The sequence below is a fragment of the Globicephala melas genome, chromosome 13 (genome assembly GCF_963455315.2).
Source record: "Globicephala melas chromosome 13, mGloMel1.2, whole genome shotgun sequence".
Classification (NCBI taxonomy): domain Eukaryota; kingdom Metazoa; phylum Chordata; class Mammalia; order Artiodactyla; family Delphinidae; genus Globicephala; species Globicephala melas.
Genome location: NC_083326.1, coordinates 60,432,647 through 60,458,090, shown reverse-complemented (window position 1 = coordinate 60,458,090; position 25,444 = coordinate 60,432,647).

The following is a 25,444-nucleotide window of genomic DNA, read 5'->3' as shown; positions in this document are numbered from 1 at the left end:
TGGAGGGGCTCAACCGACCAGCCCAGGGCCGACCCCTCCAAGGCGCGTCCGTTACACCACTTGTCACGTTGTGATTTATGTTTTATCACTGGGCGGGGTGGGATGCAGCCCAGAGAACGGCAACCCTGGGAGGTGGGGTCCTCTGGCTTTCCTGCCAGCCCCCGGGAACCAGGGGGCACTAAAGTGCTACCGGCCACCGTGGCTCCATCAGGAACAGCTCAGAGGCCCTGCAGGTGACAGAAGAAAGTCCTAGTGAGGGCGTTCTGGTCCTTTCCCACTGATGAGGATCCAAGAGTGTCTCAGGCTGACTGGGGCACATGGGCAGAAAATAACGACCACACTCTAAAAACAAATAGATGGCCCTGGGCTGCGAGTTTCGGCCAGATGTTCATTCAGGCGCAGAAGGCAAACAATACTCTCCGCACAGCCCTTCCGGACAGGCCCAGGCCCGGTCCCCCTGCGGCCAGACAGGGCCGCCAAAAGATAACTTGATAAATAAATAAAAGGAAAATAAACCTCCAGAGTTATTATTTCCAAAGATATAATAGAACACGGACAACGGAGACATTAACTCACAGGGAAGAGAGATGGATATTTAAGTCATTTCCTCTCTGTCCCACCTGACTTTTAAATTGCTCTCCACTTTATTTTAAGAACTTGAGTAGTTTTAAGAAAACGTAATTAATATTTCAGACACTTCAAGTGAACAGAGGGCTTGGCTTCCCTTCTAAGGATGTGAGAGTTGGTGTCAACACTTCTTTTCCCAATTTCCCTTTCCTTTGCAAAAATAAAGTGCACGTGCGTTTGCGTTTGTGCTTGTGCACGTCTGTGCACGCAGCTGTGTATCTTTTCTCCTACCATGAAGTCTGTAAATTGCTGGCCTGACTCCATCTCCTGAAATGAAGCAGAAAGGCCAATGTGTCATCACCATGTACAGAGTTGGGTCTACATGCAAACATGTCCTGCTTTACACACAACCCAGATGTCGCTACAGCTGCTGTGTGATGCTGAGAAAGACTTTAACCTCTCTGGGCCCCCGTTTCCTCATCCACAAAACAAGCCCATTGCAGGAGACCATCTTGAAATCTGCTCACCTGTGGAGTTCTATGAGGCTGGAAAAGTGCTGATTTACCAAACAGTTACAGTCAGGGTTCATTTCCAAAAAATTCGCAGTCACGGCCACATCCCAGCACTTGTATGGGTTAATGATTCAATCTCCCAAAACTCCACTCACACTTACGTTTTTAGGAGCATGTGGATGGCAGAACCTTGTGAGAACCATCTAGACTCCCCAGAAGAAGAAAGTCAGATCAATCAACATTTTAAATGGAGGTTTGTTTATAAATATGAGACCCCAGAACTTTTCTGCTCGCCTGTTTCCCCAGCTCAGCACCTGCGTCCAAGAGACATTTGGGGAGATGTTTATGGTTGACGTGAGGCCGCTCCTGAGGCCCAGGTGAGAAACAGACAAAGCAAGTATCCACTCACCCAACTCTCAGCTGGCTGGTGCCCCTTCCTGAGAGTTCATTGCTCTTTGCAGGGGATTAAAGCATTTTGTATAAATCCTGTTTATGTTTTCCCAAGAGTGTGTTTAAAGTGTTCAGACACAAGTCAGTGTGCCCGGACTCCTAATCTTACAGCGGGAGATAAAAGGAACGTTGTCTTTTGAAGTGAGTGGGGCAGCAGCTCCGTCATCCTTCTGAGTCTCCCTGGAGGGGCCGACGGAGCACAGGAGGAGGAACCAGGTCAGGAAGACCGCGCCTCTGCCTCCCTGAGGCCCCCCTGCTTCAGCCGCCCTGGGGTCTGACGGCCTCTTTGCGGGGTTCTGTGGGGCTCTGGGTCAGGACCCACAGAGGACACCCAGGGCTGGACTCCCTAGAAACCTGCCAAGGCCGGTCAGGCACCATCCTTCTCCACAAACACCCCCTGTCTGGGGCCCCCAAAGGCCCAAATCCCGGTGCTGGGAACCCACTCATTTATGTTTGCATCAAGGTGTAAATTACAGCTGAGGGCTGTCATTTTGACAGAAGAACTCGGCGAAGAAAACTCCCCAGCGGAGGCCAGCCCTGCGGAAGGGCAGCCTCGACGTGACAGCCATAGAGGCCACTGACCTTCCAACTCTGCTCCCTCCGGAAGGCCCTCCAGGGAACCCCACTGGAGCCGAGGGTTCAGAAAGGCCATGCGTCTCCAACCTCATACAATGAGGAGCGTGTGAGGACACGGCCACCTCCCCTGGGGACACCTCTGTCCTCTGCTCAGCGCCCAGGCTGGAGAGGTTCCAAATGCCTGAGGTTAGGGCAGGTTTGTTCAGTACTCGCTGCTCCAATACAGCAAACCGTTTCTTGTGTGTTTTCCTGACAGAGCGAAAACAAAACCGTGTCTGCACACCTGCTGCTTTTTCCCCTGGAGCAGACCTAGGAGAACAGCCGTGTCACCAGCGGCCTCCACATGGGACGGCTGGTCCCCACGGCTGGTCTGAAGCACGGTCACCGGGTGATTTTTCAAGTGACCAACACATTCCCCACACCTGTGAGCTCTACCTGCTTCCCTGCTTGGGGGCCAAGAAAACATCACCATCTTCACCCCAACTCCCTCCCTACCTGGGGCTGCAAGTCTCATGTGTGCTCTCCGGGGAGAATCCTGAGTTCTCTACATAAATGTAACCCAGGAATAAAGGAAATGAGTTTTCCCCAATATTCAGACAACTGACTAAAACACCGTGCCAACCTGGCCATCTGTGCAGGTCACAACGGGGAAACTGGCTCTGAGCCGTGGCTCTCCCAGCATCCGGGGAGACTGACCACCTAACTCCTGGCTGTACTCAGCGCTCACCTGATTCCCTTGTTTTCTGTGGTTCCCAGTCATTTTCTTTGAAGCTTCATGGTGACTCTGAATACTTCTGAGCATGGTAACTCAGATTCTTTCCTCTGAACCTCGCTTCCATCACTTTCTAGAGTTAATTGCCTAATAAGCGCTAAATCCTTGTGATGTTATTAGTATTTACTGACAGATCAAATATCTTCCTGGAGATATTGAGGGGCCGTGCACACATGATACACGGGATGTGTTTTGCTTCTTCAAAAACCAAAATAGAAAAACCCCGCCTAGGACACAGCCTGGATCAGGGTTTGTAGCAGGAGGTTGTTTCAAAGAACTTATTAGAAATAAAAACGTATCTGGAATTAGCATTGGAGTTTGCTACTCCATGCCCTGCTTTATGGAAAAAGAGAAGATGGCTGGTCCTGGAGGAGACTGGGGCATTCAGCGTCTCCACTGACTTGCTGGAGTCAGACCTCAGCCACCCCTCCTTCACACTAGAGGCCTGAAGGTGTTTTTCTCACCCTGTGTACCTCGCCCCTCAGCTCCTTCTGGAAAAATATGATGACTGATATGGTGACTTACAGTTTTTCTTCTTGCTAGGATATTGCCTCACTGACTGGAGGGTTCAACAGAGAAGCCCACGTCTTATCAAGCGCCCAGCGAGGAATACCGTCCCCGCGACACCCAAGACCAAGTCAGGAAAGGATGCTCATCCCTTTCATCTTGTTGTAGCAGTGAAAGTGAGCTTAGGATGAAAAGTGGCCGCAGAGCCGGAACGTGTGACACTGTGAAGGTCACGTGTGAAGATCTGTCTGTAAAAGTGCCGCAGAGCAGCCGGGGGTCCCGTCAGAAATCAGCCAGCTGCCTGCTCGTGTGAGGGTCTGCGCTCCACTCACTCTGTCCACACCTCCTCTCCCACATGTCAGCTGACTCCAGAGCAGGGAAGGAAATGGCCTGATTCTGCTCCAGGCGTGGGCCCTGGAAACGCCGGGCCACTGTCCCGGGAGGCCCCAGGGCAGCCGGCGGGAGGGCACGTGGCAGTACTGTTTTGGATCCAGTCCTCAAGTGCCCATCAGACGTGGGGAAGGCCCAGTCACCGGCTTTAGCACGGTATCCAGGGGATATCTGCTCCCCGCTACAGTCACCTCGTAGGCTGGTGGCAGGGCTGTTCCTGGGCAACCGCCCAGTTGTCCCCCAAGATACTGGGACAAAATAACCAGACAGATGACGGCTCCTTGAGCGTAGTGAGGCTTGAACACAAAAGGCAGGAGTTCCCGACCTTTCCAAGCCTGAAGGTCCCACTTGAACAACCAACCGGTAAGTTCTGCATGGCGGCAGCTGTGTCTCTGGAACGCTGATTGGGAAAATATGTGACGACAGTCATGCCAGAGAGCTGCCACGTATTCAGTAATGCTTCACTGGACCTGTAGCTATCAATTACAACAGTGTCAGCACACCTTTGAGATAAAGTACGAGAAATATCACTTGTTACATCCCCAAATGAAGGCAGTAGACACAAGGATTCATTCCCCCCACCCTACGCCCACTGCTCACACGGGGGTCCCTCGCCTGGTTGTTTCGGACTCTACAGAGTTCTGGTTATTTCAGAGAATCCAATGTGGCATTCACACTTTCTTTAAACTCTACACACTTGCATGCACTTGCACACGCACGCACACACACGTACACCCATTAGACCAGAGCCGACCTGTGCTGATTAAAGGATGTGCCGGGAGGGCACATCCTCGTCCAAAGGCACCTCGTCCCCCCTCAGGACCCCTTCGAACTGTTCCTCAGCCCCCAGCCGCTCTGGGGCGTGTCTGTATTTGCAGAAGGAGGCTCACTCCTCCGGGGCTACCAGCTCCACTGCTTTCACCGTTCAAGGGACAACCTGCTCTCACCTGGTCACATTTGTCACATTCGGGGTGTTTGCATGAAGAGAACTGCCCTCCACATGACAGAGGGACAGGGGACCCTCTAAGAGAGAAACACCTTAGAAGCTCATTATATCTTAGAGGCTGTTTTGAGTGCTTTGTTCCTTCTGACGTGAAGGTTTGTCCTGCTGGAGATTAATATGAGAATGGCCACCTTTGTTTGCTTTTTCAAATACAAAAGAGACTCCTAATGTATTTCCATTAGGAATTGGACACCGGCCAGGCGAGATGACCGAAGTGTTACCGTGACTCCTCCTGCAAGAACGAACATTAGTAAATGGGGACCAACATGGGCCATAGTGCGACCAGAGCAGAGCTGGCACGTCACACAGGAAACAGTGGCAGATGTAGCCAAACAGCCAAATACCGTTCACTAACAGTGTCAGGCCGAGTTTACTCAGCGATGACTGAATCGGGAAGCGCTCAGTAATACGATCGGGCCCAGGGAGACCCTGCAGCGACGGCCACCGCGCTCGGGGGCGCGGCTGCACCTGGATTCAGGGGGCTCCTACCTGGCTGATTCGCATCACAACCAGGAAAATCTAAAAACCTGTTGCAACAGATGGAGGGCAACTCTCTCATTAGAAGCGCCCGGATGACGCAGGGTGAGAACGGGTTTTCCTTTGTAAGGTGAATGCGGTGGAGCTGGGGACCCAGAAGGAGTGACTCTTCTGCAAACACAGACATGTGGAGCATGGCTGGGGCCACGGGAGGAGCCCAGGACCCCCAGCAGAGACCAGCGGCTGACACTCTGCCCTAGTCCCAGGTCTAAAAGCACGTAGCTGCTGGGCCCAGGGGAGTCCTTGCCCTTCCCCACCTTATGCAGGGGAGGGGCCTCTCCTGATATGAGGACAGGGGTCGCATCTGCAGTTCGGGCTCGCTCAGTGCCCTGGACCCACCCAGACCCCTGCAGAGTGGTGCTGGCGCCCGAAAGCACAGAGCTTCAGCGTTAGGACAGCACTGAGGCCAGGGGCTTTGGGCTTGGTGGCCTAAGAGCAAAAGGTGACAGTGAGAGAGGAGAGAAGAATGATTCTCCCACCCTTGGTGGGGGCCAAGACCCCTGAAGTGGGAGGGAGGAGTCCTCACACTTCTGGGGGTTACCTTGACGATGCCGTGCACACCTGAGCTCCAGGGCAGCCATGCGGGGACCACAGCACCTGCTCACCCCGGGGGAGCCGCGCAAGAGCAGGGCTGCTGAGACGACATGGGGAGGGCAGGAGGATGCTCTTAGCAACTGTGAAGGAGTCGGTCCCAGAGGTGCCAGCCCCGCTCAGGGGCCCTGGGCCAGCCCGGGGTGACGGCTACTCCAGGAGAAGCAGACCATACCCCACGGAGATGGGACCGAAGACCCAAACTCTGAGAAAATCTGCTTTAAATCTCACACGACTTCTCCAGACCTGGAACTCTCTTCCCAGCACCAGCGGTGGCTGACAATCGGGCATGTTTTCAGCAGTCAGACCCATGCTACACACTTTATGTGTGTAGCCCTGCCCTATGGGGGGGTCTCTAGTTCACAGATGAGGAAACGGAGGCTGGGGAGGTCATATAACTTGCTCAGGGTCACGAGGCCCGTGAGGGGCAGACCCACAGGGCCAGCACAGGAGCCGCAGACCTTACATCGTTCATCACTGGAAAATACCAATAGTTGCCTGATTCCCACATTCAGACGTAACGCTGGGCTGTGAACTTCAGCTCAGACCACCTAAAATTCTGAATCCAGCTCTGAGCCTTCAGGAAGTGGAGAAGCAATTACGAGTCGAAGGCGTTTTGACAGAACACAATAGGGAAGCATCCAACAGACATAAACCAAAAGTTGTTAACTGTCATCCTGGGGGGATGTAACTACCGTGACAGAATGAACAGGATCGTCAGCAAAGGACATGGAACCGCAAGAAAATTCATCGGAATAGGGGTTTTTCCTACCCCGGAAACCCTGTAGGTTTCTGGACACTTTTCCAAAGACAGGTTATGGGAAAGCTCATTCGCGGAGTCACTTAGGATGGAACCAGAAGAAAGTCCACGAACGCCGGGAGCAGTCCCTCTCTCTCTCTTTGGACAAAATGACCTAACTGGTCCCTTCACCTCCCATTCTGAAGAATCTCCTCATTTTCCCACATAGAACCCCTCAATCAGTTCATCATCCCTTTCCTCTCTTTTGAGTTCATAGAAATTATGAGGCTAGAACATTGTGACACCCTAGAAAATTCAAACAGTGGCTAGACGGAATGATCCTAAAAATCTTTCCATTTTCTGGCAATACAGGAAGAAGCAATTGTTTAAAACCCAAGCACGTGTAAAAACAATCTCACAGAAATATCCTTAATGGTATAGAGCAAACTGAAAGAAAGAAAATGCTCTGGGTCAGTTTTGAAGATAATCTACTCAGCATCACGGACTAGAACTTGACGTTTCCAGCGAAAGCTTTAGAAGCCTAAACTCCACTATTTCAGACATACAGCTTCTCTGTAGCTTCCCAGGTCTGTGAAGCTGATTATTCAAATGCTGGGGACAGACAGCTCCGTAAAGAGACACGCTGCTTGTGATGATGAGGGACTTTTCTGACCATGAGTTACACCCCGCAGAGGCCAAGCTCCTGGGCTGCACACGGCCCTCACGCCTGCCCCTCCTCCTTCCCCTCTGCCTTCTAACGACAAGAATATTCACAGTTGCCCTCAAAGGCGGCTGAGGCCAGGCCGCCCAGGGCCACGGTGGGACGAGACACCAGCTCCCTCACTTCTCTCTGGGACTTTCTCTCTCCTCTCTGCCTTGAAGAGGGCTCTTCACACCACAGGCATGAGCCAACGTGTGCTAAGACCCAGCGCATGACCAGATCGAACGGCTTTTTTAAGTCTCTACGAGTGAGCTGGACGCCCCGCAGAACCAGCCCTTGGGATGTTGCCTCCACGGCCGAAAGGGGCGCTGAGCCTGCTGGCTTGTTCAGTGGGAACGGGGTGGGGTGAGAGCTCCTCAGCACCTCTGCACTTGCCCTTGACACAGGTGGGCCGCTGGGTTTCCAGGGCTGACCCCCGAGGCCCACTCCCCCACCCTCCAGCCTGGATGTCCACTTTCACGGCCCCTCCTGCTTCCTTCTCTCCCTTTCACTTGCCCTCTGCACCTTCAGTGTAACCCGGGCTCTTCAGTTGTGGGCGATTTTTTTTAATCAAGAGAAATATGAAGAAAAGCCATTTTTAATGGACAATATTTTCTCCACCTGGATGATCTCTGTTGATAACATTTTTTTATATAAAAGCAACAATGCGCACTGGATCATCAAAGTCAAGCAGTGTAGACACTAGACACAAAGGGAACCCTCTTCCCAGGATCATCATCGCTAACCCTGCCTCATGCTTCCTTCCAGAAAGAAAATTCTTTATATGCCAGCATATATTTTTTTATTTTAAAAAACTACCCATCAGGGGGCTTCCCTGGTGGCACAGTGGTTGGGAGTCCGCCTGCCGATGTAGGGGACACAGGTTCGTACCCCGGTCCGGGAAGATCCCACATGCCGCGGAGCGGCTGGGCCCGTGAGCCATGGCTGCTGAGCCTGCGCGTCCGGAGCCTGTGCTCCGCAATGGGAGAAGCCACAACAGTGAGAGGCCCACATACCGCAAAAAAAAAAAAAAAAAAAAAAAACTACCCATCGTAGGCTTTTCTGTGGGCAGCATCTATGTATTTATAGTTTAACTTTTTATTTTGAAATGATTCCATCTCACAGAAAATTTGTAAAAATGACACAGAGGACCCCTGTGTCCCCTTCACCCAGGTTTCCCAGATTCCACAAGTTCACACCAGCCCACACTTGACACACACTGTTGTGTCTCCCCGTGTCTGCCTGTTATTATTTTCCTAAACTGTTTGGGAATAGGTCACAGACATAACGTCTCTTGACCCCTAAACACCGCAGCAGGTGTTTTCTAAAGTCAAGGACATTCCCTCGAAAACCCACATCAAAACTAGACAACCCGGGGCTTCTCTGGTGGCGCAGTGGTTGAGAATCTGCCTGCTAATGCAGCGGACACGGGTTCGAGCCCTGGTCTGGGAGGATCCCACATGCCGCGGAGCAACTAGGCCCATGAGCCACAACTACTGAGCCTGCGCGTCTGGAGCCTGTGCTCTGCAACGAGAGGCCGCAATAGTGAGAGGCGCACGCACCGTGATGAAGAGTGGCCCCCGCTTGCCACAACTAGAGAAAGGCCTCGCACAGAAACGAAGACCCAACACAGCAAAAATAAATAAATAAATTACTAAACTCCTACCCCCAACATCTAAAAAAAAAAAAAAACTAGACAACCCAGACATCCTCGCTGACCAGGCCGCGTACGGGGCGCAGACGCAGGTGAGGGGCTGGGCTGATGGGGGCCAGCTCATCTGTGCACAGAAACCAAATTCACTGAGGGTGCATTTCTTCCAGAGGCTCCTGTGTTCAGGAGGGCAGTTAATAATCTGTATTTCTGAACCAGCTTTCGTGCTGACCACAGGCGGCCACTGTGCCGCCTCCCTCTGAGCTGGCATCCAGAGCCCTCGGGGGCATCCGTGTCGCTCCTGTCATCCCGACGTCACAGGTAAGAAACACTGCTCATTCAAGCTGCTCAGGCGGGATCTGAATGCACGCTTGCGGACCGACAGAGGGGCCCCCCAAAGCACGCGTCCTGGGCCACCTTGCCACGCGCTCTGAGGCTGGAAGCCAGGCCTCACCAGCTCAAGAAGGCGGTCTGAGCCCCTGGAGGACGTCCACAGCCTGGTCCCTGCGGCCCCCGCGGGCATGGATGGAAGCAGGGCTGGCAGGGCTAGGGCCGAAGTGGCAGAGGTAGGTGGTCCGGCCCTCGGTGCTGGAGAGCCCCCCGTCCACACCCAACCTGTGCTGGTGTCAGGACCCAACTCCACCTCAGTCCCATCCTGGCCCCTCACTGGGCCCTGTGTCCACCCGATGGTGTGCACTCTGGTCCCCAAGGCCCTGCCTGCATCTCAGCCCAGTCCCTGTCGGGCTCACGTGCCCAGAGCCCGCGCACACAAGACTTAACATTCAGGGATCTGCGCCACCATCAGCTTCTCCGAGAGGGACCTGACCAGCCCAGCTCATGTGTCCCCCCAGGGTCCCTCGGCCCTCTGGTCATCCCCATGTCCTTGCAGTGATGGGCCTTCTTCCAGCTCTAATCGCTGCTGGAAACCATCGGACTGGGTTCCCTTGCCCAGCAAGCAGGGTCCTCATGTGTCCTGGACAAGTCTGTGTGGACTGCCAGCGCCACCCCCGGACCCCGGGGCAGCCTCAGCTGTGGGCCGGGTGGGAGCCTGGCCGCGTGAGGACCGCTTTGGTCCCCACACAATGGCTGGGATGGGTCTCTGTGGTGTAGAGACCGAGTCACCAGCCCACGGAGTGGCTGAGGATCCCAGGACTGTCTCCCCATGGCAAGTACAGTGACGACCGTAATTAAGGAGACGCTGGCTGGGGACCGAGCTGCCCTCCCCAGCCTTTCCTGCCCTTGGGGCCCCCCTTTCACCCCACTCCTTCTCTAATCGTTCTCACCTGCTCCCTTTGGACAAGGAAACTTCTACGTCCAGAAGTGTTTAACCAGCCCAATCACTGGGCCACGCGTTTGCCGAATAACCAGAACCTCTTTGCCATGAGCTGTCTCTGGACCGATGTGCTGGGCTCATGGCCACCCAGGCCCCCGAGTGGGAGAAGAAGAAAGCCCCCATTAGAGGAACGATTCCCTTGCACGGCTGAGCGTTGCTGGAAACGCCCGATCGCCAGGTTTTCTGCCAGCCTCGCCCACTGGGTGCTGAGCTGGGTGCTTAGGACACGTGGCCACCAGGCACAGCTGTCCCCCAAGGCTGACATGTTAATGCTCCCGCAGCCCCGGGCTCTGTCAGAGGACAGTGGCCATGAGACCCACCACTGTCTGTCCAGCAGGCAGCTTGGCAGAAGATCCAGGGCCTGGGCATCAGGATTCCAGGAACCACAGGACTGTGTACATCTGGGGTGTCTTTGCCCTCCTCCATCGCCTCCAGATTCTCTGTGACTCTCTTTCCTTCCCTCCCAGCAGCCCCCCACTCCTTCGTCCCCATTCTTCCTCTAAGGCCCTAGACCCCTGTCTTCTCCTCTTCAGAGCTCTGGAGAGAAAACAACTCACAAAAGGAAAAAACCCTTGACCCACAACTGAGCTCCATGGACTTTGTCCAAGCCCAGGGTCACACTGGTGAGGACCGGACCCTCAACGGCACCGGCTGCCCATGAACTCTGACCCCGGGGGTGCCGGTGTCACAGAGGCTAGACTGGCCTCTGTCACCTAGGGGCCACCTCGTCCCCGGGTCCTGTCATCGAGGCACTTCAGCCTCAGGCTGTCCTCTGAGGCAGGGTGGGTCCGGTTGAGCTCTAGGACCAAGCGCCCAGGACGTCGGGGTTGGTGGGGGGGGGGGCAGCCTGAGGGCACCGCCCACTAGGGGGGGCCCCCTCCTGGCTCCCCTCTCTAACAACATCCTTGGAGCCTCGCCCCCTGTGGCCTTCCCCTCGCTGGTCTGACTCAGCTCTGTGGCTCCACAATGTGAAAAGACTCCCGGCCGCTCCGGAGGATGAGCCGGGGTCCAGGGCACCTCCTCCCGGACCCCTCCACGGCCGCTCCTCTCGTGTCCCTGATGGACACCGGGGCCCCAGGCGAGCTCAGAGATGACCAGTCACTGGGGAGATGAGCCGCGTTTTAAAGTTTTATCTACAAACACATTTCCTACTGCATGAAGAAAAGCACACATTCACCTGCAAGAGTGTTGACAGGAAGTTCTGACTATAAAGTCTTCGGTCTTTTGAGAGCTTTGGGAAAAGGGGACCGTGACAACTACTAGGAGAGTGAGGAAGACAACAGGTGGCGGTGACCTCGCAGCATCCCCTCCTGGGCTGTGTGGACGGCAGGTTCTACTGCGTGGTGGACAGAGAGCATCTCACTGACGTGGGTCAAGGACCCCTGAACGCAGCACAGGTGTTTGGAGAACAGAGGCAGCACCTAGGACTGAGGGGCATTCTCCCAAGAGCATCTTCTGTAAATAACCTGTGACCTCACCAATCTCACGGGGCCATCCAGGACAGAAGGAAAATTCTAGAGGGAGCTGCAGACTATGCCCCAGTAGGACTTTGGGGATGAAAGACTATTTCTAATACCTCTGACCAGGGACCCTCTGGAGCCCCTGTTACACCTGGTCTTAGCAGAGAGAGCCATCGGAGATGCTGGTCACCAAGGCCCGGCATCATCCCACACTCTGTGCACCAAGAATAAAACCAAAACTGTGCCAGACTGAGCCCTCGAGAAGCTCACACTCAAGGAAGAAGAGAGCAGATGGGCAGGCGGCTAAGTCCGGCCAGGACCACCCGGTGGGGAGCACTTCCCCTGTCACAGGTGGCCTCGGGGGGCAGACGCAGCTTCTTCCCACAGAGGACGCTCGCGTTTTCAACGTGCACCTTCACCTTGAACGCGACAGCTCGTCTTAGTGTCCTACAGGACTGTACTTACAGGGAAAGGGGAAGCTTGTGGGGTTTTTGCTTTTAGGATAGCATGACTCTGACCTTGAATGCTTTACTGACTTAAAGACCAGCCAGCTAGTGGTGTTAAGTCTCAGAGGCCATGGGGATATGGTTTAGTAGAAAGAAAATCCGGAACAAATCAAGAGACCCGGCTTTGGGTATCTGCCGTCTGCCCGTCTTGGGGGAGTCACTGAACGGCAGCGTACCCTCTGTAAAGCGTGCAGTGTTGCCCATGCCGTGGGTCTGGCTAGGCGGGAGCAGGGATCCAGGACGTTTGTGTGGACCAGGCGCGTCTGTGACCGTGAGACGTGGCTCACGTGAGAGGGGAAGGCTCTCGGCAGCAGCGCCTGGCGGAACACAAGGTTATTGTTCTGGTTCGAGTCTGGGTTTTAACCACAAAGCTCACTTCCCAGAAGCCCCTCAGTCCCAGGCAAAGAGAACCAATGGGTGACCCTGCAACTGTGACGGCAAATCAGACCTTAAATTTTGATCCCTTGTTTGCCCCAAACTCACCCTTCCAGCCTGGGTCAGGCGATCAACACATCTGTACTTCACTTTGCCGAACAAGGATGCAGGAGAAGTGAGAGTGGGGTTTCTACCTTGGCCGCATTTTAGAACTATCTGGAAGGTGTTTATAGTTTTCCATTTGGGGGACCTACCCCAAACCAATTAATTATTAAGTCACAATGATTTATTATTAATTATTAAATGACAGTCTGGTGGGCGGCACCCAGTCATCAGGGTTTTGTTGGGGGCTTTGCTGTCATTGCTGGTGTATGTCTCCCAGGTGGTCCAGTCTGCAGCCAGCACCCCGTTACACCTTGGCCCCCACCCCTCGGTGGTCTCTGACAGCCGCGGTCACCTGCAGACAGACGTGCTGTGGCTGCTTGACCTCTCTCCTTGCACGTGTGCTGTCTCTGTGAACGAGGGTTCGTGTGCTCACAATCGTGGCTGTGGTTCATACAAGGGAACAGGGGGAGACTTTAAAGATGGCGGCGTTTGAGACATGGAGATCACCTTCCTCCCCACAAATACATCAGAAATACATCTACACGTGGAACAACTCCTACAGAACATCTCCTGAATGCTGGCAGAAGACCTCAGACCTCCCAAAAGGCAAGAAACTCCCCACGTACCTGGGTAGGGCAAAAGAAAAAAGAAAAAACAGAGACAAAAGAATAGGGACGGGACCTGCACCAGTGGAAGGGAGCTGTGAAGGAGGAAAGGTTTCCACACACTAGGAAGCCCCTTCGCGGGCGGAGACTGCGGGTGGCGAAGGGGGAAGCTTCGGAGCCACGGAGGAGAGCGCAGCAACAGGGGTGCGGAGGGCAAAGCGGAGAGATTCCCGCACAGAGGATCAGGGCCGACCGGCACTCACCAGCCCGAGAGGCTTGTCTGCTCACCTGCTGGGGTGGGTGGGGGCTGGGAGCTGAGGCTCCGGCTTCAGAGGTCAGATCCCAGGGAGTCCCCAGTCCTCACTGGGGTTGGCTGCATGCACACAGCCTGAAGGGGGCTAGTGTGCCACAGCTAGCCAGGAGGGAGTCCGGGAAAGAGTCTGGAACTGCCTGTGAGGCAAGAGACCATTGCTTCTGGATGCGTGAGGAGAGGGGATTCAGAGCACCGTCTGGGTGAGCTCCAGAGACAGGTGCGAGCCACGGCTATCAGCGCAGACCCCAGAGACCGGCATGAGACGCTAAGGCTGCTGCTGCAGCCACCAAGAAGCCTATGTGCGAGCACAGGTCACTATCCACCCCTCCCCTCCCGGGAGCCTGTGCAGTCCGCCACTGCCAGGGTCCCGTGATCCACGGAAACTTCCCCAGGAGAACACATGGCGTGCCTCAGGCTGGTTCAACGTCATGCCGGCCTCTGCTGCCGCAGGCTCGCCCCACATCTGTGCCCCTCCCTCCCCTGGGCCTGAGTGAGCCAGAGCCCCCAAGCAGCCGCTCCTTTAACCCCGTCCTGTCTGAGCGAAGAACAGACGCCCTCAGGCGACCTACACGCAGAGGCGGGGCCAAATCCAAAGCTGAGCCCCTGGGAGCTGTGAGAACAAAGAAGAGAAAGAGAAAGCTCTCCCAGCAGCCTCAGGAGCAGCGGATTAAAGCTCCACAATCAACTTGATGTACCTGCATCTGTGGAATACATGTATAGACAACGAATCATTCCAAATCGAGGAGGTGGACTTTGGGAGCAACTGTAGACTTAGGGTTTGCTTTCTGCGTCTAATTTGTTTCTGGTTTTATGTTTATCTTAGTTTAGTATTCAGAGTTTATTATCATTGGTAGATTTGTTTATTGATATTGCTCTCTTCCTTTTTTTTATATATATAGATTTTTTTTTCCTTTTTCTCTTTTTGTGAGTGTGTATGTATGTGATTGTGTGATTTTGTCTGTATAGCTTTGCTTTTACCATTTGTCCTAGGGTTCTGTCTGTGCAGTTTCTCTTTTTTTTTTTTTTTTGTATAGTTTTTAGCACTGGTTATAACTGGTGGATTTGTTTTTTGGTTTGGTTGCTCTCTTTTTTATTTTTAATAATTTTTTTTTATTTTAATAACTTTATTTTATTTTATTTTTTTCTAAACAATGCACTACTTAATAACCAAGAGATCACTGAAGAAATCAAAGAGGAAATTTTAAAAATCCTGGAAACAAATGACAATGAAAACACGATGACCCAAAACCTATGGGATGCAGCAAAAGCAGTTCTAAGAAGGAAGTTTACAGCAATACAGTCCTACCTCAAGAAACAATAAACATCTCAAATGAACAACCTAACCTTACACCTAAAGCAGTTAGAGAAAGAAGAACAAAAAAACCCCAAATTTAGAAGAAGAAAAGAAATCATAAAGATCAGATCAGAAATAAATGAAAAAGAAATGAAGGAAACAATAGCAAAGATCAATAAAACTAAAAGCTAGTTCTTTGAGAAGATAAACAAAATTGATAAACCATTACCCAGACACATCAACAAAAAAAGGGAGAAGACTCAAATCAATAGAATTAGAAATGAAAAAAGAGAAGTAACAACTGTCACTGCAGAAATACAGAGGATGATGAGAGATTACTACAAGCAACTAAATGCAAATAAAACAAACAACCTGGAAGAAATGGACAAATTCTAAGAAAAGCACAAACTTCTGATACTGAACCAGGAAGAAATAGAAAATATAAACAGACCAATCACAAGCACTGAAATTGAGACTGTGATTAAAAATCTTCCAACAAACAAAAGCCCAGGACCAGATGTCTTCACAGGCGAATTCTATAAAACATTTAGAGAAGAACTAACACCTATCCTTCTCAAACTCTTCCAAAATATAGCAGAGGGAGGAACACTCCCAAACTCATTCTACAAGGCCACCATCACCCTGATACCAAAACCAGACAAAGATGTCACAAAGAAAGAAAACTACAGGCCAATATCACTGATGAACATAGACACAAAAATCCTCAACAGGATACTAGCAAACAGAATCCAACAGCACATTAAAAGGATCATACAACATGATCAAGGGGGGTTTATCCCAGGAAGGCAGGGATTCTTCAATATACACAAATCAATCAATGAGATACACCATATTAACAAACTGAAGGAGAAAAACCATATGATCATCTCAATAGATGCAGAAAAAGCTTTCGACAAAATTCAACACCCATTTATGATAAAAACCCTCCAGAAAGTGGGCACAGAGGGAACCTACCTCAACATAATAAAGGCCATATATGACAAACCCACAGGCAACATCATTCTCAATGGTGAAAAACTGAAACCATTTCCTCTAAGATCAGGAACAAGACAAGGCTGTCCACTCACACCACTCTTATTCAACATAGTTTTGGAAGTTTTAGCAACAGCGATCAGAGAAAAAGAAATAAAAGGAATCCAAATCGGAAAGAAGAAGTAAAGCTGTCACTGTTTGCAGATGATATGATACTCTACATACAGAATCCTAAAGATACTACAAGAAAACTACTAGAGCTAATCAATGAATTTGGTAAAGTAGCAGGATACAAAATTAATGCACAGAAATCCCTTGCATTCCTATACACTAATGATGAAAAATCTGAAAGAGAAATTAAGGAAACCCTCCCATTTACCATTGTAACAAAAAGAATAAAATACCTAGGAATAAACCTACCTAAGGAGACAAAAGACCTGTATGCAGAAAATTATAAGATATTGATGAAAGAAATTAAAAAATTATACAAAGAGATGGAGAGATATACCATGTTCTTGGATTGGAAGAATCAACATTGTGAAAATAACTCTACTACCCAAAGCAATCTACAGATTCAATGCAATCCCTATCAAACTACCAACGGCATTTTTCACAGAACTACAACAAAAAAATTTCACAATTTGTATGGAAACACAAAAGACCCCAAATAGCCAAAGCAATCTTGAGAAAGAAAAGCGGAGCTGGAGGAATCAGGCTCCTGGACTTCAGACTATACTACAAAGCTACAGTAATCAAGACAGTAGGGTACTGGCACAAAAACAGAAATATAGATCAATGGAACAGGATAGAAAGCCCAAAAATAAACCCATGCACATATGGTCACCTTATCTTGATAAAGGAGGCAAGAATATACAATGGAGAAAAGACAGTCTCTTCAATAAGTGGTGCTGGGAAAACTGGACAGCTGCATGTGAAAGAATGAAATTAGAACACTCCCTAACACCATACACAAAAATAAACTCCAAATGGATTAAAGACCTAAATGTAAGGCCAGACACTATAAAACTCTTAGAGGAAAACATAGAACACTCTGTGAAATAAATCACAACAAGATCCTTTTTGACCCACCTCCTAGAGAAATGGAAATAAAAACAAAAGTAAACAAATGGGACCTAATGAAACTTCAAAGCTTTTGCACAGCAAAGGAAAACATAAACAAGATGAAAAGACAACCCTCAGAATGGGAGAAAATATTTGCAAATGAAGCAACTGACAAAGGATTAATCTCCAAAATTTACAAGCAGCTCATGCAGCTCAATATCAGAAAAACAAACAACCCAATCCAAAAATGGGCAGAAGATCTAAATAGACATTTCTCCAAAGAAGATATACAGATTGCCAACAAACACATGAAAGGATGCTCAACATCATTAACCACTAGAGAAATGCAAACCAAAACTACTACAACCAGGTATCTCCTCACATCAGTCAAAATGGCGATCATCAAAAAATCTACAAACAATAAATGCTGGAGAGGGTGTAGAGAAAAGGGAACCCTCATGCATTGTTGGTAGGAATGTAAATTGATACAGCCACTGTGGAAAACAGTATGGAGGTTCCTTAAAAATCTAAAAATAGAACCACCATAAGACCCACTACTCACTCCTGGGCATATACCCTGAGAAAACCATAATTCAAAAAGAGTCATGTACCACAATGTTCATTGCAGCTCTATTTACAATAGCCAGGACACGGAAGCAGCCTAAGTGTCCGTGGACAGAGATGAATGCATAAAGAAGATGTGGCACATATATACAATGGAATATTACTCAGCCATAAAAAGAAATGAAACTGAGTTATTTGTAGTGAGGTGAATGGACCTAGAGTCTGTCGTACAGAGTGAAGTAAGTCAGAAAGAGAAAAACAAATACCATATGCTAACACATATATATGCAATCTAAAAAAAAAATGATTCTGAAGAACCTAGGGACAGCACAGGAATAAAGATGCAGACGTAGAGAATGGACTTGAGTACATGGGGAGGGGGAAGGGTAACCTGGGACAAAGTGAGAGAGTGGCATGGGCTTATATACACTACCAAACGTAAAATAGATAGCTAGTGGGAAGCACTGCATAGCACAGGGAGATCAGCTCCGTGCTTTGTGACCACCTAGAGGGGTGGGATAGGGAGGGTGGGAGGGAGATGCAAGAGGGAGAGGATATGGGGATGTATGTATATGTATAGCTGATTCACTTTGTTATAAAGCAGAAACTAACACACCACTGTAAAGCAATTATACTCCAATAAAGATGTTAAAAAAAAAAAGAGGAATGGATGCTAATGGCTTTTATCAGAAACCCACTTATTGCAGCGTTGGCTCTGTTGCTAATGAGAAGCAGCGTACGTGTTTTTGGAAATGCCAAGTACATACCAAGGGAGATGAAGGAGCTGGAGACCAAACTGCTCCGTCTCCCAAACGCGCCAACTATTGGGTTCAACCAGCTCCCCGCAGCGACCACATCCAGATGTGTGAGCCCCACATGGGCCCACAGACTTGTGAGCATGCAGAATGCTTCTTGCCTCCCTTTGAGAAGAAGCGGGGGCGAGGGGCAAGCCGCTCTTGAGAACCTTCTGCTAGAACGAGATATAGAAATACTGTAACGACAACTGGGGAGTGAGGCATAACCTAAGTCCAAATAAAAAAGACTGACTTTGATTCATATTTTCATATTTCAAAATAATGTCTCCCCTAAGAACTAGCATGGATGCTCAGAGTGGTGGCCTGTGATGAAGCAGTCGGTTTGGGCATTGGTAACAACCTGCAGACCCGGAGGGCGTCGGGCTCCAAGCGGGGAGGGTCCGGGTGCCGGCAGGCCCCCGCTTTCCCAGGGCCGTCATGGACGCACCACGTTTGGTCTCTTCCAGTTTTGCCAGTGAGGGCTTCCCCCTGTGCCCAAGTCCTGCCAGTGTCCACGGGAGGGTTCCAACCACTTTGGGGATTAATCAAACGTCGAATGGCCAAGGGACGCTGTGTCCGTCTCTCACAGCAGGCGTCTCCGGCAGGGCCCGCTGTGCCGCACGTTTGCCCTTCCCAGGGTAACCCTGGTTACCCAGCACAGTGAGCCTTCTCGCCCCTGCCCAATGAGCGGCTGCCCACTCTGCCCTCTGCTCATCCCAGACATCTTCTGACCCCACCCATCACCTGGGACCAGCCCGATGTCCCTTCGTCCCTCTGAGGCCATCCAGCTCACAGCAATGATGACAGGTACACCCACCGTGCTTCTGCCTCTAGCCTGAAATTCACAAAGCGCCAAAACACAAAACTTGCAAACTTCATTTGGCAGCAAAACCTGCCCTGAATGGCCGTGAAGCTATTTATAGTCTCTATGTCACCTACCTAGTACGAGTATCCAGACGTTTCTCTGCAGAAATATTAACATGCTTGATGATGGGGTGCAGCCCCCGCCCCTGCCGTAGGTTTTATATGGTATATGAATAACACACGCACGTTACTCCCTTTCTGAAATCTGAGAGAGTCTGAACTCTGAGACACACCTGGCCCCAGGGCTTTCCCCAGGGGCCCTGGACCCACGCGAACGGCACTGACGTGGCTGTAGCTGGTGCTGGGGTTACAAAGAGGGAAAGCGACACCAATCAGATGGTTAGACCAGTTTGATTTCTAGGGACTGGGGTTTATTTGGTTGACTAGGGGAAGGCATTGAAGATTTCCGAGCCAGAGAAAGGCGAGCTCACGTGACTGGGTTTGCTCTGTTCTGAAGTCCCTTCTATGAGTAGGAGGAGGTGTGGCTCAGCGGGGCGTTGACAATCGGTACATCAGGGAGAACGAACCAGGGCGGGAGGTAGAATGACCAGTTAAGGCAGCAACAAAATCATCCTGCAAAAGGGGCCAAGGGGACCTGGGCTCAGGCACGTTCCCGGGCAGGGCTTCGGCGGAGGAAGCACCAGAAACTCCAGCTGCCAATCCCGGGGGCAGTGTGGAGGCAGAGCTGGGGAGAAGACCGAGCTCCAGTGATCAGAGCCAGGGCCCGAGGGCAGGGCTGGCTCAGGAACGAGGGCCTGGACCCAGGGTGACAGGGAGTCAGAGTGCCCCCCGCTCCTGGCCTCTGGGTTCACTTGGGGACACAGGGCGCCCTAGCCCCCCATGCTCCTGGCTCCCTGGGCTGCGTTCAAGCAGAGACATCCCAGGAGGGAAAAAACAACCAGAGTCGGGCTTACAGGCACGCACTTGGCTGAGACCCGAGGCTGCCAGGTGCCCAGCCCAGAAGCAGCCACAGGGCTCCCCAGGGCCAGCACTGCACCCTCACGCAGGGTGGCTGCAGGGGCTCAGGGACCGTCAGCAGGGGACACATGGGCCTGGCATTAGCGCTCAGGGCGCAAATCAATGCTAACGAGCATCCAGGGGACTGGCCTGCGGACAGGTGTGAACCAGGCTGTGTGGCACCTTCCCCAGAAGAAAGAGGAGCAGCAAGGCATCCAGGAACAAATGAAAGGCAGGCGGCTTCAGCAAAGGAGGAAAGAGGACGTTCAGCTGTCCCGGCATCTGGTGCAGTGGATTTCCCTTCCTCTCGGGTAACTTTTGCAGCTGGGCGTCTGGCGGGGCTGGAGCTGTGGACCAGGGCCTGGCTCCTGACGGGCTCCCATCGTCCTGGCCCTTTCCCGGGTGAACTGCCTTGAGCTCCAAACGTGGGTACCCACCTTAGGTTTAACTTTTTTTTTTCTGTTTTATTGAGATATAATTGACACAGAGCTCTGTATACAAGTTCAAAGTGTCAGCATAATTACTTGACATATATATATATATATAGCAAAATGATCACCACAGTAAGTTTAGTTAACATCCATTGTATCAAATAGTTACCCCCAAAAATGTTCATTTCCTTGTGATGAGAACTTTTAGAATCTTCTCTCTTATCAACTTTCCCATACATCATACAGCGGTAGTAACTGTGGTACCATGTTGTACCTTACATCCTTGGTTCTTATAAATGGTTTGTAAGTTTGTACCTTTTGACCCCCTTCAATGAATTTCCCCACCCTCAGGCTTCATCTCAGGTAACCACAATTCTGATCTCTTTTTCTATGAGTTTTTTTTTCCTTTTAGGTTCCACATATAAGTGAGATCATACACTGTTGGTCTTTCTCTGTCTGACTTATGTCACTTAGCCCAATGCCCTCAAGGTCCATCCATGTTGTCACAAAGCCAGGATTTCTTTCTTTTTTATGGGTGAATAATATTCCGTTGCCCACATATATACCAGGTTTAACTTTTAATTACTATTTCTAGGCGGAAGAGATAGGGCTCTTTGTAGCAAGCCCAGGTCCCTATAGCAAGTCAACAGCAGGCAGTGGGCAGGGCAGAGGGGACCCGCAGAGCTGGCCACAGCAGAGGGAGTCAGGCACTGAGGGGAGGGGGGGCCATGGTCAGCGCGAGGTCTAAGGTCCTCGAGGCAGGAGGAAGGGAACGTTTCATTGGGGGGAGTAGGTGCCTTGCCCCAGGGTGAGGCAATACCATTCCCAGACAGGAGCTGCCGTGGGTGAATTCATTCCTGCAAGGACCCTGCAAGGACAAGGACGGGGCCCCAGAGCTGGAGATACTGAAAGCACATGTTAGGTTCTGAGACTGGCCGGGATGCAGAGGGCGAGACAGACCCATTCGACAGACCCATTTTGTGCCCAAAAGTAGGGGCTGGTCCAGCAGCAGGGAGACGCTTGGGGTCTGAGGAGTCAGACTCGCACACCCAGAGTTCACGGCGACACTTCTTAAGATCATCCCAGGGTCTGTGTGGAGCATTAAAAACTGAGAAGGGAGGAGTTAGCAGAGGTCAGGTAGCCCCCATCTCGAGGGCAGGAGATGGCAGCGTCCACGTGCGAAGCAGGGCCCCACGGTTCGTCCTCATTGTTCTGTCTCCCGTATTTACACTTTTCAAACACTTCAGAAGAAAACAATGTCCAGAACCTAAAAGTGTCCAGTCACTAACCCAACTTCAGTGACGACAGTGAGCGTCGTCGACATGGACCCCAGCCTAGTCCTTTCTGGGCTTCTTTTATGTCTTCAAAAGCCCAATCTTCCTGTCTCAGCTGGGACATTAAAAAAAATACACCCAAAGAATATTCTTTCAAGTGCATTGCCACTGCAGCGAGGTGATTATTACCCTGGCTATTAATCACTGTTATGGTTCCTACTGGCATGAGCTCTACGTTTTCCCGGGTGCCGTCCAATCCCACACCCAGCCAGCGTGTGTTTTGCCTGGGAGCAGATGCCCACACGCTGATCTGAGCAGGAGAAACCAAAGCAGCAGGTGTGAGAGGGGCTGAGTGTGTTGGAGGACAGGTGAGGATCAAAAGAAGGGCACAGGGGCTTCCCTGGTGGCGTAGTGGTTGGGAGTCTGCCTGCCGATGCAGGGGACACGGGTTCGTGCCCCAGTCCGGGAAGATCCCACATGCGGCGGAGCGGCTGCGCCCGTGAGCCATGGCCGCTGAGTCTGCGCTCCGCGACGGGAGGGGCCACAGCAGTGAGAGGCCCGCGGACCGCAAAAAAAAAAAAAAAAAAAAAAAGAAGGGCACAGGCTCCACCCCGGGGCGGATTACAGCCAACGGGCCTGGGAGCGCGCAGGGGAAGCTCGTTTCAGGAGCCATTTTCCCAGCGGCGCCCAAGAAAGCTCAGCGGGGAGGAGAGAGAAGCGTGAAGAGGGCACTGGGGAGCAAGGCCAGACCCCAGTGAAGGACAGAGAAACCGCGATGCCGAGATCCAGGAACAGCAATAAGACGGTCCTTGAAGCAATTCAGCTGAAAGTCAGAAAGCGCCCCTGGGTCCCAGCAGGCTTGCCAAACTCTAAGCGTGCTTTTTCCTACAGTATTTGATTTAGTTGACTCATGCTTTAGTGCCGAATTTTCTACAATCCACACGCACCAGGGTCCCCGGTGCCCATGTCTCTTTCCCTCGCTGGGCGGTGAGCTCCTCAAAGACTCACCTGGCTTCTGCCCTGCCAAGCACAGCACCTATAACACAGCAAGGGCTAGTGCACAATAACTGAATGAATTAAGGACCAAACGGAAACATTCTTAAAGGCTCCGAGTTGGAAAGAATCTGGCGTGTGATGAAAGCGGCTGTGCGCAGCAGACGGAGGAGAGAGCCCAGGAGGGAGACCCGTGAGGCCCAGCCGTCCTCCAGACACACGCAGACACCTCCGTGCAGGTGCCAGGCCTTCCACGCAGACACTCAGCCCTTCCAGAGAAGTCTCCTCCCCGCCTGTCAGAGTTCGGAGAACAGCAACAGCAAACCCAAGAGACGAGGTGCAGCCCAGCGATGCAAGCTCTGGGGAGTGTGTCTGTGGCAGAGAGTGGCTCAGACAGGACAGGGAAGAGCTGACGGCTCGACGGAGCCGGGGAGGCAGAGGAGAGAGACGGGGGAGCGAATGCCACCACTTCCGAGACTCAACATTTGTTATCAAGACTTTAAAGAAGCTGGGAGGGTCCCAGAGAGGTCTGCATGGCCCTGTTCACAGTGGCACCCATCACCTCGCCAGGGTCTCCATGTAACAACCCACACGGGCCGTGGGGTGCTTTCGGCCCATAAACTCTGAATGGAGCTGTGTATTTCTCATGGCTCCGGAAACGCCTGGAAGAGAGCAGGGACCAGGCTTAAAACTAATCACCAGAGAGAAGTTATGAAATATTGCAACTGCTATGTCCATTTTGGGGGAAAGCTCAACTGGAAGTAGACACATCATCCCCTTATTGGAAAGTTGATCCGAACCACCTCAGATGGAAATGATTTGTCAGGATGTGTCTGTGCAATATTTTCTCTCTTCAGCGTCCCACAAGTCCCAGGTAATTTAAGGGCAATTAACCAGAGGCTTCCCTCTGATTTTAGTCCAAATTTCAAAGCTTGTCTCATCCAAGCTTGTCTAAAAAGGAGCTTCTCCAAAATCCATGTGTCGGAAGTTTCCATGTGAGTAACGGTGGCCAAATCAAGACAGTGTTTTTGAAACGTTGAGGAGAAACCGGGTCATTAATGATGCTGAGCTTTGTTTCTCTGCCAGCCAGTGTGGCAGTGCCCTTGGGGAAGGGAGGGGTCTAAGGGGCCAGCATGGACTGCAAGGCTCTGTTCCTTTCAAGGGCTGTAGAGCTCTAAGGTGCCCACAGCTACCTTCAGGCTATCACAGTGGCACCAATGAGAGTCCAGAAGCGGCCAGTGAGGGCCGTTCCCAGGATGAACCCACCTCTCACTCATGCCCCATCCGCAGAAGCCGTACAGGATAGGCAACACAAAATCAGAGACTTGCTCCCGGTCTGCACCTCGGTGATTTTCAAATGGGGGCAGTTTTGCCCCCCAGGGGACATGGCAACATACAGAAGCATTTAATTGTCACTACTGAGGGGGAGGGGGGCGCTACAGGCATCTAGTGAGTAGAAAGCAGAGATGTTGCCAAACATCCTACAAAGTACAGGTGTCAGCTTGAGCTGCCGCAACAAACACTGCACATTGCATAGCTTAAACAACCGAATTTTATTTTCTCACAGTCTGGAGGCTGGAAGCCCAAGATCAAGGTCCTGCAGGGTTTGCTGTCTGGCGGGAGCTCTCTTTCCGGCTTGTAGACAGCCCTTTGCTGTGTCTTCTCATGGCAGAGAGAGCTCTGGTCTCACTGTGCTTCTAAGGGCACTAATCCCATCATGCAGATGCATCCTCGTGACCTTACCCAGCCCTCGTCACCTCCCAAAGGTCCCATTACTAAATATTATCATATTGGAGGTGAGGACTTCAACATAGGAATTTGGGGGGGAAACAAACATTCAGTCCATAACAGCACACAGCAAAGAATTATCAGCCCAAAATGTCAATGGTGCAGAATTTGAGAAACCCTAGTGCTCTGCAAAGGGCTTCACCTCCAATGTCCCTAAACCATCCTCAGAGTTATTCCTCCTCAAACTCATAGCTGCTCCGCCAGCATCTCATGAGCTGAACTATCTCATAAGAGAAAGCAATCTTCTTGTTATTTGTAATCTGATGGAAACTATGGGAGGTCACAATACACCCAATGGGGATTTCATAGAAGGGAGCGCCCCTGCCCCATCGGTGTTCTGGAGCAGAAAGCCGGTCCCCGTGTCAACTGATGCTTACACAGCTGGGGGTCCCTTTGGGAGCTTCTTCCACCACCCCTTAGAGAAATGAGGGGTTATGCTTCACCCAGATACATCTATGTCCCTGGTTTTATTTCTCTCCTACGAGATATGCAGTGGCCCAGCCATAAACGAACAAAGATCAACTCTTTTGGTTTGGAGTCAATTTGATAAAATACTGAATAGCAGTATTTTAATGAAAAGATCGGATAGGAATAGAATAGAATAGATCAGATGTCAGTGCATAATGTGTAGAAAAAGGCAAGCATTGTTTCATGAAATTCGTGTTGAGGTTTGTATGTGTGTGGATGGGAGGGGGATACCAGAATAGGAAGTGAAAGTTTCTTCGGGTGAGTTGTAGT